The following is a 14,905-nucleotide window of genomic DNA, read 5'->3' as shown; positions in this document are numbered from 1 at the left end:
ATGCCAGATGCATATCAGCAACATGCCATCCTACTTCCACCCTGTTGGTAGGCAAAATGAAGTTTCACAGTGACTGTGTCCGCAACAACTGTGTACATGCTGCATAATCTGAAATTGCAGGTGTATGTGGCACCACCGACTGTGTACGCCAGCCAAAACTGTGAGTGTTTTAGCTGTATTAAGCATAATAAACATTTTTTCTCACTCTGTTCATGTCCTTCCTTTGCTTTGTGTGTAACTGCTACAGTGCCAGAAAAGCATCTCCGACCATGCACTGCTACACCACTTTCCATCGTGTAGATGTACTCTCTATCCTGAAAGTCTGCAACTACTGTGCTCAAACACCCAATATAGTACAACAGGTAGTTTCTAATGATATACTAAAACAACTTCTGCTACCAAAAGTCACGATGCAGCAGTTGGCTAATATTTGTAACCGACAATTCTTTACTGTCTACCTCTACCTTTCAATGATGCCACAATATTTAAGTACATGTTAATATCCCTCATCAAGAACTGGGCCCTTCCATGTGACAGCCTACGTGGTGTGAGAACAATGGGAAAAAGGTGGGTTATGAAGATGTCAGTATCTTAACTAGAGATGGAATCTTGTCTTGCTCAAGACAGCTGGGGGGGAAAAATAAAATAAAATAACAAAAATATTAGATAAAATTCTCAAGAATCTCAAGGCACATCTAGAAGTGTTGAATCGGATATGCAAATCGACATACCATTAGCTGTGAGAATACTCTCTAAAGATTGTACTTATGAAAAGAAACAACGTGGAACTACACCCAGCTGAGATAATATTCAGAAACCAACAATTTCACAGTTTCCCAGTGAATGCAATTTATTTGCTATTCCATTTAATTAGCTTTTGTATTTGTTTTGAACTTTATTTTCAAACACCTAGTCAAAACACAAGTACAGAAAGATTACCAAAACTTGCTATATTGTCAGTAAAATCCAATAATGCAGATGCATTGTCTATGTTTATTGCATTCAAGTATTAAGAAGTATGTTCAATAGAATTTAATAGAATACACAACTGCTAAGATGCCAAATGATTTTATGCTTCGGGTGAATCAATATTTTGCAAATAAAGAAACAGGATGATTTTTATATGATCTAAGATATAAGGGAAATGGTATGAAGCAGTCCAGTGTGCCAATAAAGTAGCAATTTGCCAATGAAGCAGCAAGTTTCAAGAGGCTTTAAAAAAAAAAAAAAAGCTGAACTGAACGAGTGGTAATGTGTTTCAAGAAGGAAGGGGGATAAAATGAAGAAAATGAGTACTTAGATTTTTGGCAATGGATGAACCTATTCTTTGAATGTGAGCTGTGTCTGGATGCATCAGACTCAAGTTTTATGTTTTGAGTTTAAACTATATATTGAATGCATTAATAAACTATACTATCAAACAACTAACAGTAGGTGTTCATTTTAAGGACTCAGTAACACACGTCTTAATTCTTTCTTTTGACTGATGAAGCATTTAACGATCAATGACTTTTTAAGTATGAGACCACTGACAGTAAATGTCTACTGCTGCACTACTTATGGAGCTGATAATAGAAGTATAGAGATTTCTGACAGTAAATTCAACACAATGTGGCTTGTTTAAAATTGGTGCTCTGAAAGAACATGCTATTCAATATAACAACATAAAAGCAATTAGAAGGGATGTGTTGAGTACATAAATAAATGGAAATTATTGAAATCATTCAAGGCACTCTAGTTTCAAACATGTTTTTGAAGTAACCTTTGAAACAGAACACTGCATTGTCTAATTCAATGCGGGGCTTCCTATTATAAAACAAAGTACTTTTATTTGCTGTTTATGAAGGAGAAGCGGGTGGATCCAAAGGCTTCATCTCCTATTAGAAACACACTGGAACTCAGCTCCCTTAAGTCACTCTAGAGAAATCCCACTTTTTTCCCTTCTCCAAATCATTTACCACACGTAAGACCATGTAAAGCTATCACAGGTATGCACAGAAAATGTAAATGCTTTTTATATATAATTAAATAAATCAGTTGTTGTTGTTGATAGACTTGTTAAGGAGAAGATAACTGAGTTGATTAATATGATTGTAATCCAGTGTTCAAAATATTTTACAACACATGATGCCGAAAAAAAGATGGCTTTGCCTTTGCAGGAAAAAGGAATTTTAATGATTAAACAAGCAAGATAAAAAACAATGTTATGCACGCAACAGACACTGAACATTAAGTTGCACATTCAGACTTTGAGGACTCACTTATAATGCAAGTGGGCCCAGGTTTGATTCCCAGCCGGGTTGGAGATTTTCTCTGCTTGTGGACTGGATGTTTTATCATTTCATCCTCATCACCAGTGCACAAGTCACCCAATGTGGCATCGAATGAAATAAGACTTTCACTTTGCAGCCGAACTTCCCCAGATGGGGTTCCCAGCCAACAATGCCATATGCTCATTTCTCCTTTTTTTGGGCGAACTGTACTTTCTTATGGCAGATTAAACAGCTATGAAATCATTGCCAAAGAACAGCTTCCAAGAAATGATTACTGTTAAGGGTATATGAATGTTTCAGAATGCAAAATATTGGCATATAAAATTGTCAACTCCTATTGCTAGGGGCAGGCAATGCCGAGTTTCAACATTCATGCATTACATGAGGTGACTGTAACACTTTGACAACATTAATATAGCAAATACAGTACATTAAAGTGACACATGACATAAATTTGTAAATTGCATATTTTATAGTCAGCTGCACAAAAGTTAACAAGAAAAGAATGGTGGTAATGTTACTGAAATCCAGGCAATGGATGATTAACCCAAACTCTCTGACAAGGATGAGAAATGTAAAGAGGCATGACCTTACTGTAGAAACAATCACACAATTTATCTAGAGTAGTTTGACTGGAGTAGGGTGGGGTGGGATGATGGGAGAGTGTGCCAATGCTGTTGCTCAGGCACTTCAACTTTTTTCCTTCTGGAATTTATTTTTCCACTGTACTACCATAGTTTGTCATTGTGCAGTTATGAATTTATTACAAAGCTGCCACACCAGGTAAATACAGCCAGCCAGAATGATGTATACCCCCGCCAGCTAAACATTGCACTTGACAGTTCACTTTTTGTCCAGTTAGGTTGGCTATACTGTAATAGCGATGTTGCAACAGCAGCCTCTATACACACAGCAGACGATACAGTTTTCCGTCCTGTCTCGTAAATGCAAGCGATTGAGCAATTACAGTGTATATAAAAACTCGTTTTTAGTTGTACTACAATGACAGGAAGTAAGCAACCGTATAATAATGCATGTAAAAGCATAACAATGCACACCCTTTCAATAACGGAGCAAAGAAATACAAAAAACAAGCATCTGACGACTGGTACTTTAAAATCAATAATGTACGTAGTTTACAAAATAAATAATAACCGAGATTGCAATAAATAACCAATATAAGTAATTTTTCACTCACAAATTTACAGCGATAATGGCGCAATTCCATCCAGCTCGCCATCGTCACTGTTGTCCGATTCATCGCCAAAACCGTCTTCATCGTCGTTATCAGCAAGACAAATCATTAATTGTTCATGGCCACTGATAATGCCTTCTATTGTCTGTGCTGCTCGTAGAAGCTTCTCTACATGCTCTACTTTTTTTCTCCATGAGGCTGCATCCACAGTCACAAGAGCTTCACGCAACAACTTTTCCACTTCTGTTATTGTAAAGGACTTCTTGTTCCTTACATACATTTTTACATGACTCCATATTAACTCAATAGGATTGAAATGGCAGTGATATGGTGGCAGCCTTATTACAGTATGACCCTGCTCCTTGGCAATTTCGTCTACTACATATGTAGGTGTCGTAGGCTTATTTTCTTTAACAAGAGAATATAACAGAACCTTTGTCATACTCATATCCGCTGCAATATTTCGAGCCTGTAACCACTGCACCATAACTTCTTTCCGATCATTTGTGGTTGGGGCTTTGTTCTGTATCACCGAATGATATAGAGCATTGTCCATTACAATTGTTGTAGGGACAGGAAATTGTTTTAAAAGGTTCCTGAACCACTCAACAAATCGTGTGTGATCCATATCTTCATGGTAATCACCAGTCTTTTTTGATCTAAAAACTAAAAGTGCGTCAGGGACAAAACCACTGGAGGAGCCTGCATGGACCACAATTAATCTATCTCCTCTTCCCGTCGGCTGATGGCTGCTACTGCTGGGTGCGTTATGCGTCCAACGTTTACTGACAGCTTCCCCGGCATTAACCCACGTTTCGTCTAGCCAAATTATGGAATGAATGTCTGCCCACAATTTTGTGCAAGAAAATGCTACGAGCGGTAACAATATGTGCCCTCTCTAACAGTACTTTGCGTCCGTCTAGCATTTTGTAACGGAAACCCATGTTTTTTAGCACAATTTTTAGTGATGTTTTACCACCCCTGAAGAGTTCACTTTCTTTTAAAGAGATTAATAACTTAGCTACAGTCGGATAATCTTTTCTGCTGTAGTAAGCATAAACATGCCTGCGAATTGCATCAGTCTGGAAAGAATCTGAATCTGTGATAGGACTAGGTCACTTTTTCTTCTTTCCTGGGGTTGATAAAAATGTATTATTTGATCCAGATAGCTCGGAATCATTACTGCTCACTTCAGTATCTTCCAAGTTTTGTAGTAATACTCCTTTACTTACAACGGTTCTTGCATTAATACCAAGATTTTTCGACGTATGTTCCACCACTTTGTCGGCAGGAATTGATGGCCGTCCATGAATGCTTACGTAGTTTTTCCTCCTGCTCGTAAAACTCACGAGTTCTGCGTAGTAACTCCAGTGCCTGGCTGTTTAGCGGCACCCCTCGACGCAAAGGATTGTCACTAGGGGAACAAAGTCTTTTCGGTAGCATTTTCCAAGTATGTACACTCACAACGTAACAAAAGTGACAACGATATAGCACACAGTAAAACGAAAACACGCGGTTAACAACATACAATTCACGTTGTATACACATTCACTAAACAAAGCCGGCAACGCGGGAACTTTGACGTAACAGCAGTGCTCACTGCGCTGTGATTGGCTGGTGCCCCACGCTGAACGCCTAGCGCCTATCGTTCTTCACTTGTTACTCTGTTACGTTGCCAACTTCATACGCAAACATCAAGTGCAATGTTTCAGCGGCCCGGGTATAATCATAGGAGAGAGTCACTGCAATTAGCTCTACAGCAGCTCAGCAATGTTTCCAATCCTGTTTACATGCCCCTTGACTGTTCCAACACCTTAACTACATAGCTTGTTGTTACTTTTACACATTTCAATTATCTGCATTCGATCCAGGACCTTATACTAGTAGCAATTATTTCCAAGTGCTTAAAATTTAAACTTTCCTCTACACAAACATAGCTGGATGTACCTTATCAGAACTACATCATTTAAATTTTCTTTTGAAGTCACCTGGATTAGGAGTTGGTGTTCAATTTTTGTCATTGAATCAACTGATTATCTAACTTATCTGCCAGCTTTGATATTACATATCATTTCACTATCTTTTAGTGAAGCTCCCTTGTAGACATCCATAGGAATAGTATACAATTCATGTTTATAAAATTTGTGTTCGAACAATGTAAGGCTCCATGCACTGCAACGTGTTAGCTTTCAATTCATTATATATTAGTAGGAACCCGAGAAATTCACATTTTGGAAAAAATCAGACTAAAGATGTAAATTATGTCTCAAAGTGCAAAATTACCTAAGATATGATAATTTGTAGCAAACTGTACCCAGACTGTTTTATCAGAGATAAATTGAAGTAGCTTTATTTTCTGCACAAAAATAAAAAAATTTAACCAATTTTGGTTACTAGTAATGCATCATATCTTTTAAAACCCAATTTGCAAAGACAGTACACATAATAACATGTTTACAAAATATAAAGCATGAAATCAACAACGTATCAGTGCATGTGATGCTATGGTATCATGCCAGTTGTGGGCAGCTGAATGTTGTGTATAAGATGCACCCAGTGTAATATAACATAGGACTGAGTCATGACACCTAGCCTCTTAGAACAAATACATACATTAACCTGCTAACTGCAGTTCAAGAGTTAATATAATGTTGACACTTAACGTGATAGTTTTAGATGGTGAGTGTTTTGAATTGCAGTTTCATCATATACAGGCTGAAGATTGGCATGAACTAACTCATTTGCAACACTGCCAAAATCAGTAAGCAATTCTGTCATACCCATTATTGAATGCTTTGTGTTGTGCATTGCTAGTTATTCCTTCTCTTGTTTTGAAACGAATGAATGAAGATGCAAATCCTTGTCTACAACAGCGTTCAATTATGGCTCGCATCATCAAAACAGATCAATGAAACCCACAACCATGTGTGACAGATCACAGGAATAGGTTGTCACCCTGTGAGAGGGAGGCAGATGTTTCTTCACACCAGTCCCCTCTTTTGGCTGTTTTAGTTCTGGTTTGTTTACAGTTGTGACCAACTGCCCGTGCCTGTATTTTGCACTACAGTGATTGAAAAACAAAACCTGTCAACGTATTTTGACTCTTCTGAAATTCTTCGTCTAACAGAGTTATTTTCAGTTCTACTTGTACACTTCGTGCACTGTCAATTCTAACTGTAGCATTGTTGAGTATGGGTCACAAGACTATGAATGATGATGAAAGGTCAAAATTACAATTCTGCAGGATTTTAATTGTTCACCTCAGTGGGGAGAAAATGTCGAGAAACACTTCATATCGAAGAAGCACTCACTACACCAGCAGGAAAATGCTGCTGCTTCAACATAATCTACCTTTTGTTGAAAGCTTAAATACAGCCAAAAGAAAGAAACAGACAATTCCATAGAAAATTTCACTTAAGATTTTACAAAAGTGAATATACCAGTCAGAAAGTTCCTCAATCATCAATTTTTAAAAAAAGTCAATTTCAAAGTATTAATGTTTCGGCTTTTGATACGGTTTGGTCTTGAGGCACTTAGCATGACATCTTTTTAAATTTGTATATTGATTGTTCACAAACAAAAATTAGGTGCTAATTTCACCAAAATTTATGCTACATTTTCAAGCCTCTACAGGTTCACTAATTAAAAAGAGCTCCAGTTTTAAGACAGACAAAATGAAGGTTGTCAATTTTTACATACCTTTCAGGCTAAATCAAAAGTACCATTTCAAATTTAAATATGCTGATTATGTAAGTGCATGCTAAGATCTTGTTCGCAACACAGATAAACTTGTAAAGGCTTAATTTCCAATAACTGGAACATACCCTTTAAATATTTTACCACGTGATTGCTCTTAATCACATCACTGAGCTGATATCCCATATTAATTTCTGAACCTAATGTTAGACTGCAAAATTTCACCTTCTCATTGGTAGGATGGGAAGATTCTGCCCAGAAACCATGCTTCTCAAAGCTGGGCAAGTTCTGAAATGGAGGGAGGGAGGGGAGGCGAGGGAGGGAGGGAGGGAGGAAGATAGGAGTTCAACACTGCATTGACAGTGAGATCATTAGAAACAGAGTATAAGCTTGTATTACAAAAATATGGGGATGGAAATCTGCCATGACCTTTCCTCAGGGAACATCATGGCATTTTGCTTGAGCAATTTAAGGAAACTGCAGTAAAACCAAATATGGACAGTCAGATACAGATTTGGACTTCTCTCCTCCCTAATATGAGTTCAGCTTGCACAACACTGCACTACCTGACTCGGTAATACACTACAGGGCTACTCTGTAAATAATTTATCGTTAACTCATTTTGAATGCCCACACAACACCATAATGGAATTCACTAAAAAATTCTTTTATGCTGAATTACTAACAATGATTGCAAACTTCCATGAGTGCTAAACATAGCACATTCCTATGGTTTATGGTCAACTGCCTAGCAACCGAGTACTGCTGCATTTAAAAAAAAAAAAAAACTGACTATTTCTCGTCAAACACTGTTTCATGACATTTTTTCAGTATTCAGTCCACAGAAATTTGTTGCACTTCTCCATGCAAGCCTCCTGTCTGCATAAGGGCTTAAAAGTATATCCAATTGAATCTGCTTCCTATAGTCAAACATTTGTAACATACCATTCCACACTTTGCTCTATTATAAACTAACTCCTCAAACATCGGAAAATTCTGGACGGAACGTAAAAATATTATGAAAAGGAAAGTTGCTACTCAGTATATAGTGGAGATGCTGAGTTGCAGACACACACAACAACAAAAATTGTCATAAATAAAGCTTCTTTCCATTAAGGCCTTTGTCAACAATAGATGACACGCGCACACCTCACAAAATCGACCGCAGTCTCAAGCAACTGAAACCACACTGCAGTGTGCCCGAGACTGCAGTCTATTGTTGACAAAGGACTTAATGGTCAGAAGCATTATTTGTGACAGAATTTTTGTTGTGCCTATTTGCGACTCAGCTTCTATGCTATATGGTGAGTAGCAACTTTCCTTTTCATAAACTTATTCTTGATGTCTCAAGATGTGTCATATCAACTGTATAAACATTAACTTGGAAAACAGTAACTGTTGAACAATTATCTCAATTCAGCACACCTTGATATAGAACATACAGAATTATTTGAATCAAAAACTGGAAACCTTATCCAGTAATTTTGGAATGTGGTATAGAATGAGTTACACATCATGAAACTTTTGAGGGAAAAAACTTAACACATCACTTTACTTTGAACTGGAAAAAAGGAAACAATTCACTATTCTTGTCAGTATAATATATTTTGGAAATCAATATTTTACATTTTATCAACCTCTGTATCTACTCTGGAAACAAAAGATTAAAGAAAGTACTTTTCATACTGATCATACAGTTTAAATTCTAACATGTCTCATCTAATGGTGAAGCCACATCAAATGACAGTTCAGCCAATTTCTTAATATGCACATTAATCTTCAGATATTCAAAGATTCCCGTAAAACATGTGGAATTTCTTCTGTCTCCACTTCAACCGGTACTGACACACACATTGCACTGTTTTACACACCTATGGCAAATTAACAGAAACGGCATATTTTTATGAACAACCCACAAAATGGAGTGCATTTCAAATTTTCATCCCTCCTGAATTACCACACCCAAAAGTCTCACAACTAAGCCTATACTGTTAGAAGTGGTTCACCAATATTATAAGAAATTAGCTTTTAACAGGTTTTCACAATCGCTAATTTTGTACTTGCACTGCATTACCACTAAAAAAAGATGTGTTCAATGCTTTTGTAATTTTACTCACACCAAGTAACATTCATTAATTTCAACAGTGATAAGAAAAATTCAGATTGAATAGGAGAATATAGCATTGCCAAACTTTTTTTTGTTTTTGTTTTTTTTTTTTGTTTTTTTTTTTTAACATTTCCAATAGTGTGATAGGTACATCATGGAAGCATATCAAAGTTCATCAAACTGTTAACCGATTACCTCCAACTATTAGCTGAAATGTTACCTTTCATTTAAGCATACACTAAATGTGCTAAGAGGTTTTTTACTTCAATGTCAGTTTGAAGCAGAACTGACTAAAATATTAAAGATTTAAATGTAGACTTTCTTCTTTTCCATTGCAAATTCTGAAGGTGACCAGTGTATGGCTGATCATGATTAAAAACATTGTCATTGTGTCTAGAAGAAAATTTGTTACTTTGAGAGTTTTGATGTTCTTTAAATGTGTATTTTAGTGTTGATTAATAACATCTATGGTTTTGTCATAATGCAAAAATTCTACATCAATTGAATAACTATTTTCTAAATTTCCTGACTGCCAGATTCTTTTATGTTCAGGAACTGCACTCTCGAGCCAACAATCATTTTATGATGGTCCTAGTGGACACACACGGTACAGCTCACAAAAAATTGTAACAACATAAATTATTTCACGATGAGAAGCCACTTACACTTACAGAACAAACATATACAACCCAGAGGTTAAAACACTCTTCTGGATGCTTTTGTTATACTACCAAAAATTTTATTTTTTTTGCAAAAATATCTGCTGCTAACTTTTAAGAAGAAACTGTTTTTTCAATCTTTGAACAGAATTGACTGATTAAGATACTTGTCTCTACAGATAAAGTTTTTATTTTCTCATTCTATACTGCTAATTTTGCAAATCTGTTTTTAGTGCAAAACCAGTATCCGTTTTACATTTCCTTTAAAATATAACTTTCTCTGTGTGCCTCAAATGCACTTATAATCACCAAGGAACAAGATTATCCAGTTAATGCCTCTCTAGTCCATCATTCAAACAAAAATGTTAAGTGCAATTACAAGACCATCAGTTAAGAAATTCCTGTAATTCCACCTTCTGGAAATGAAATGGGTCTGCAGCTGGCCGAAGACTTTAAGGAGGAGGAGGAGGAGGAGGAGAAGGAGGAGAAGGAGAAGAAGAAGAAGAAGAAGTAAAAAATATCAACAGGCGTAATTTTATTCAATGATTTTATTTAGTTACCTGTTTCAGTAACTGGCCCCTAGTGATCCAATAAGAAATTAACTTGGGCTTATCTACTTGCCTGCAAAAAGAATGCTGATTGACCTAAGGCATCCACAAGGGACGAGAGGTGGGGGGGGGGGGGGGCCTTCCATCCTCATGCAATCCGACTACAGACTATTCACCACAGTAATCTCCCGTTCTTCTAGCACTGAATACTGAAATGCAGTTTTAACACTGCTGATCCCATTGGGAAATACTGTGACTTCAGCAATCACTGTCCATCTTCAGTCTTTTGGTCATTTCACTGTCCACAGGAAATTATGCCAGTTCCTAGTTGAGGAGGCAATTTTGGCACTGTTCTGCCATTAAGATGGATGCAAAACTTTTCAGAACCATGCCAAAATAGTGTCTTCAATATTTTCAGCCATTTCCTTGTACAGCCCTTATCAAACAACAGATCGCATAATGCAATCTAACAGTAATTTACCATTTTCTGTGGATGAAGAAGACTTGTGATGACTTGCTGAATACACATTCAGTTTTATACAGCAGAGTTGTCGCACCTACTCGAGAACACAACCATGCTATAGTATAACTGTGTACATTTATACTTTATCTTGGGAGCTAAACACATCAATTAAAGAAGGGTAACAGTGTTTTCTGTGGTAGAGGATAGGAAAAATACTGTAAAAGATGTCTTCCCAGGGGTTGCAAACTAACCCTATTGGATGCAACACAGTTCCAAAGTCAGCCTTGCTAAGAATTCTTCAGTCTAGCTGGTGTGACTGCATAATAAGAGGACAAACTGAAGAAGTGAGGACCACCTCAGTTCATTCCTGGACTGTTAAAAAGTGTTCCACCAACCAATTTGAGGGCCGATTTGGGAGATTTCCCTTATTTAGTCTAAAACTGGTTCTGGGTTAGACTTTTTCCAAGTAATTGTTCACACAGGAGAGCTGTACAAACATACCGTCATTTGACCATTAAACAGACTCCTTTATGGACAACATAGTAATAAGCATCCCTTGTATGGAGAAACAATACTCAACAGCACTGGCCGTCTTTTTAGCTTTGATGTATCATTGATCACTAGCCCAGCACAATGTCCAAAGCACCTGTAAAAAGTGCAGGTGACTACTGTGTATATTAAGGGCAAAAGAACAAGAAACCCTAACTCTGGTTTGCTGAGAATATATTCTCAGTTCGTGTATAATAATTTTTTTGAGTCTGAGAAGACTACGTCCACTAATCACCATGGTTTTAGAAAGCAATGCTCGTGCAAAACTCTGCTTGCCCTATTATCACGATACAATGTGAACTACGGGTGAAGGGCAACAGTCAGATTCCATATTTTTAGATTTCTGGTAAGCGTTTGACACAGTACCTTTTTCCAATTATTCTCCATACACATAAATGATTTGACGGGCGGAATTGGCAGCAATCTGTAGTTGTTTGCCGATGATGCTGTGGTACACGGTAAGGTGTCAAAGTTAAGTGACTGCAGGAAGATGCAATACGAGTTAGACAAAATTTTTAGTTGATGTGAGGAATGGCAGCTAGCTCTAAATGTTAAAAAATATAGATGAGTAGGAAAAACAAACCCGTAATATTCAGATACAGCATTATTGGTGTCCTGCTTGCCACAGTCCTGTCACTTCAATATCTGGACAAAACCCTGCAAAGCAATATGAAATGGAACAAGCATGCAAGAACTGTGGTAGGGAAGGAAAATGGTCGACTTTGGTTCATTGGGAGAATTATAGGAAAGTGTGTTTCATCTGTAAAGAAGACCATATATAGGACACTACTGCGAGCTATCCTTGATTACTGCTATATTTGGAACCTGTACAAGATCAGATTGAAGGAAGGCATACAAACAATTCAGAGGTGGACTGCTAGATTTGTTACTGGCAGCTTTTAACGAAAATTCAAGTGCCAAGGAGATCCTTGGGGAACTAATTGGGAATCCATGGACAGAGGGCAACATTCTTTTTGAGGAACACTATTGACAGAATTAACACAACCATCATTTGAAGCTGACTGCAGAACAATTCTGTTGCCTACAACATACACTGTGCATAAGAACTTTGAAGGTTAACACATGAAAAATCTGGGCTCATACAAAGCCATATAGACAGTCATTTTTCCCTAGTTCTATTTGCAAGTCAAATAGGAAAGAAAAATGTCTAGTAGTTGTACTGGGTACCCTCTGCCAAGGTATTTTAAGTATCACTGTAGACACAGAACCAAAAAATTTAGCTTTCAAAATATTTTATTAAACTTTAGTAACAATAATCAATAATAAAAATAGAAAGGACGGGAATATTACAAGGAAACCGTTAACACAGTCAGGTGTTAAGTATGGTAAGCAAACAAAATGGCAACAAAGAGGAACAAGTTTTTAATAAAGTTGATTCCTCCAATTAAATGTTTTTTGTTGTTTTATCTTTGTTGCATCCAACAGAATTTTCTTAATTGTTCAGAATTTTTACATTACAGATTTGTAATGTCAGTGTCAGCCTAACATTACTGGAATATAATAATTTCTTTGTCAATATTTTCTATATACATCTCTTAACTTGCTTGTTATCCTGGATGTAATTACGTTACAATACAATTTCAGATTATTGAAAAAACAGTAGCACTGATATTTATATATCAATATCAGAAGATTGCATTCACTGCTATATATGCAACACGTTTGGCTTTCGCAGTAATGTATCTCGAACGTACTAAATGAAGAATTATGAATCCTTATATTAGTTTTGTATACTTTCTACCAAAATTAGTACTTGGGGCATGGCAATATTGGAACTCACTGGATCATCAGCTGTATCAAAAATGCCAATGTTAGGATCTGTCAGCCCATTGCTGCACTTCGAAATAGGTAAGGATTACTTTGTTGCTGGAAAAGGTACAGACTTTTTAACAATACTATGGCAATTTGAAGACTTCGCAAAGAAACTGAGTTCATTAAGTTCTGTGCACTAGACTGCTGATCTTAATATATTTCTTTTGCTTTACATATAGAATGAGTGGAGACAATACATGAATACCTAGAGAAAGTGCTTTAGAGTCTTCTACCTCACCCATTAAGTGTACGACAATCACTACTTTGCAATTAATCTTTAAGGCTTATTAACCATCTTATCAGAAAACAGAGTTTCAGGTCTTATGTAAATGAAAAAGCAACAGACAGACAGTTAACTCCACTTTGTGTAAGCATCAAGCTTTACAGATTTATACTAACAAGGGGAGGCTGCCAATTGTGAAATTCACATTCGATTCATACTGCACATAATAAAAGCTCATGGCCAGAGGTGTAATGTGGCAAAGCACCAAGATGCACTTCTCAGCCGTTGGCAAGAAAATCGACAGTTAAAAGAAACCGTTGCGGTGAAATACTCTCTACGATTGATAGTTTCTACAGCGTCGTGGCGCAGCGGTAAGCGCTCGGGTTCTTAATCCGAAAGACGCCGGATCGAATCTCGCGCCATGCAACTATTTTTATTATTAGTTTTTTGTAATTCAAATATATATAAAAACTATTAATGAATTGCTTATACATGCTGGTGAAGGCGGATCGCTCTCCAATTGTACCGCCTCCATTTTTCCGTTTTTTTAACAGGGTGTACCAAAGCTCTCCCGTCCCTATTGATTTTCGACGATGTTATAAGTTCCGCTAGGGACCGCATCTACCTTCTTTCGAAGTTAGCAGGCAACTACGCTGTTATGCGGCGGCTCGTTTCGGCCTATTCAACATCTGTCCTTCAAGTGTAACGAGCGAGTAATGGAGTTTATATTTCATACCTGCCACAGCGAATTTGTGTTCGTGGAGTCTCTATTCTAATTCGAATGTTTGACTTACGCTATACGTATTCGTTTCGGAATATCGTTTCTACGTCTTCCGTTAACTATACGTGGTTAACATTATGAAGACAATTAATAACATTTGTGAAATACAACTTTGTTTGCGGAAAACATAATGATGTTCTAAGTCGCCAGTTTTTCCACGACAAATGACTTTCAACAACTTATTATAAGCATAATTGTTGCAACTGATTGCCAGGAATTTATATATATTAATTACAAAAAAACAAATACTAAAAAAAAAAAAATTGCACGGTGCGAGATTCGATCCGGCGACCTTCGGATTACGAACCCGAGCACTTACCGCTGCGCCACGACGCTGTAGAAAATTATCAATCGTAGAGAGTATTTCACCGAAACGGTATCTTTTAACTGTAGATTTTCTCGACAACGGCTGAGAAGTGCATCTTGGTGCTTTGCCACATTACACCTCTGGCCATGAGCTTTTACTATGCGCAGTATGAATCCAATCTGAATTTCACAATTGGCGGCCTCCCCTTGTAAGACAAGAATTGGCATTTTATCCTGTATCTTCTACAGTGAATTGTTTGAGATAGCAGTTA

The 14,905-nt window shown here is 37.0% G+C and overlaps 1 protein-coding gene across 4 annotated transcripts in view; it reads right to left on the bottom strand.

Moving 5' to 3' along the window:
- Window positions 1-14,905, bottom strand: part of LOC124712666 (synaptic functional regulator FMR1) — a 240,306-nt gene that overhangs the window by 212,566 nt on the left and 12,835 nt on the right. The gene's annotated exons all lie outside the window — the stretch shown is intronic.

This window comes from Schistocerca piceifrons, chromosome 1, assembly GCF_021461385.2.
Source record: "Schistocerca piceifrons isolate TAMUIC-IGC-003096 chromosome 1, iqSchPice1.1, whole genome shotgun sequence".
Classification (NCBI taxonomy): Eukaryota; Metazoa; Arthropoda; class Insecta; order Orthoptera; family Acrididae; genus Schistocerca; species Schistocerca piceifrons.
Note: the sequence above shows the minus strand (reverse complement) of the source record. Positions and strands in the feature narration are given on the sequence as shown.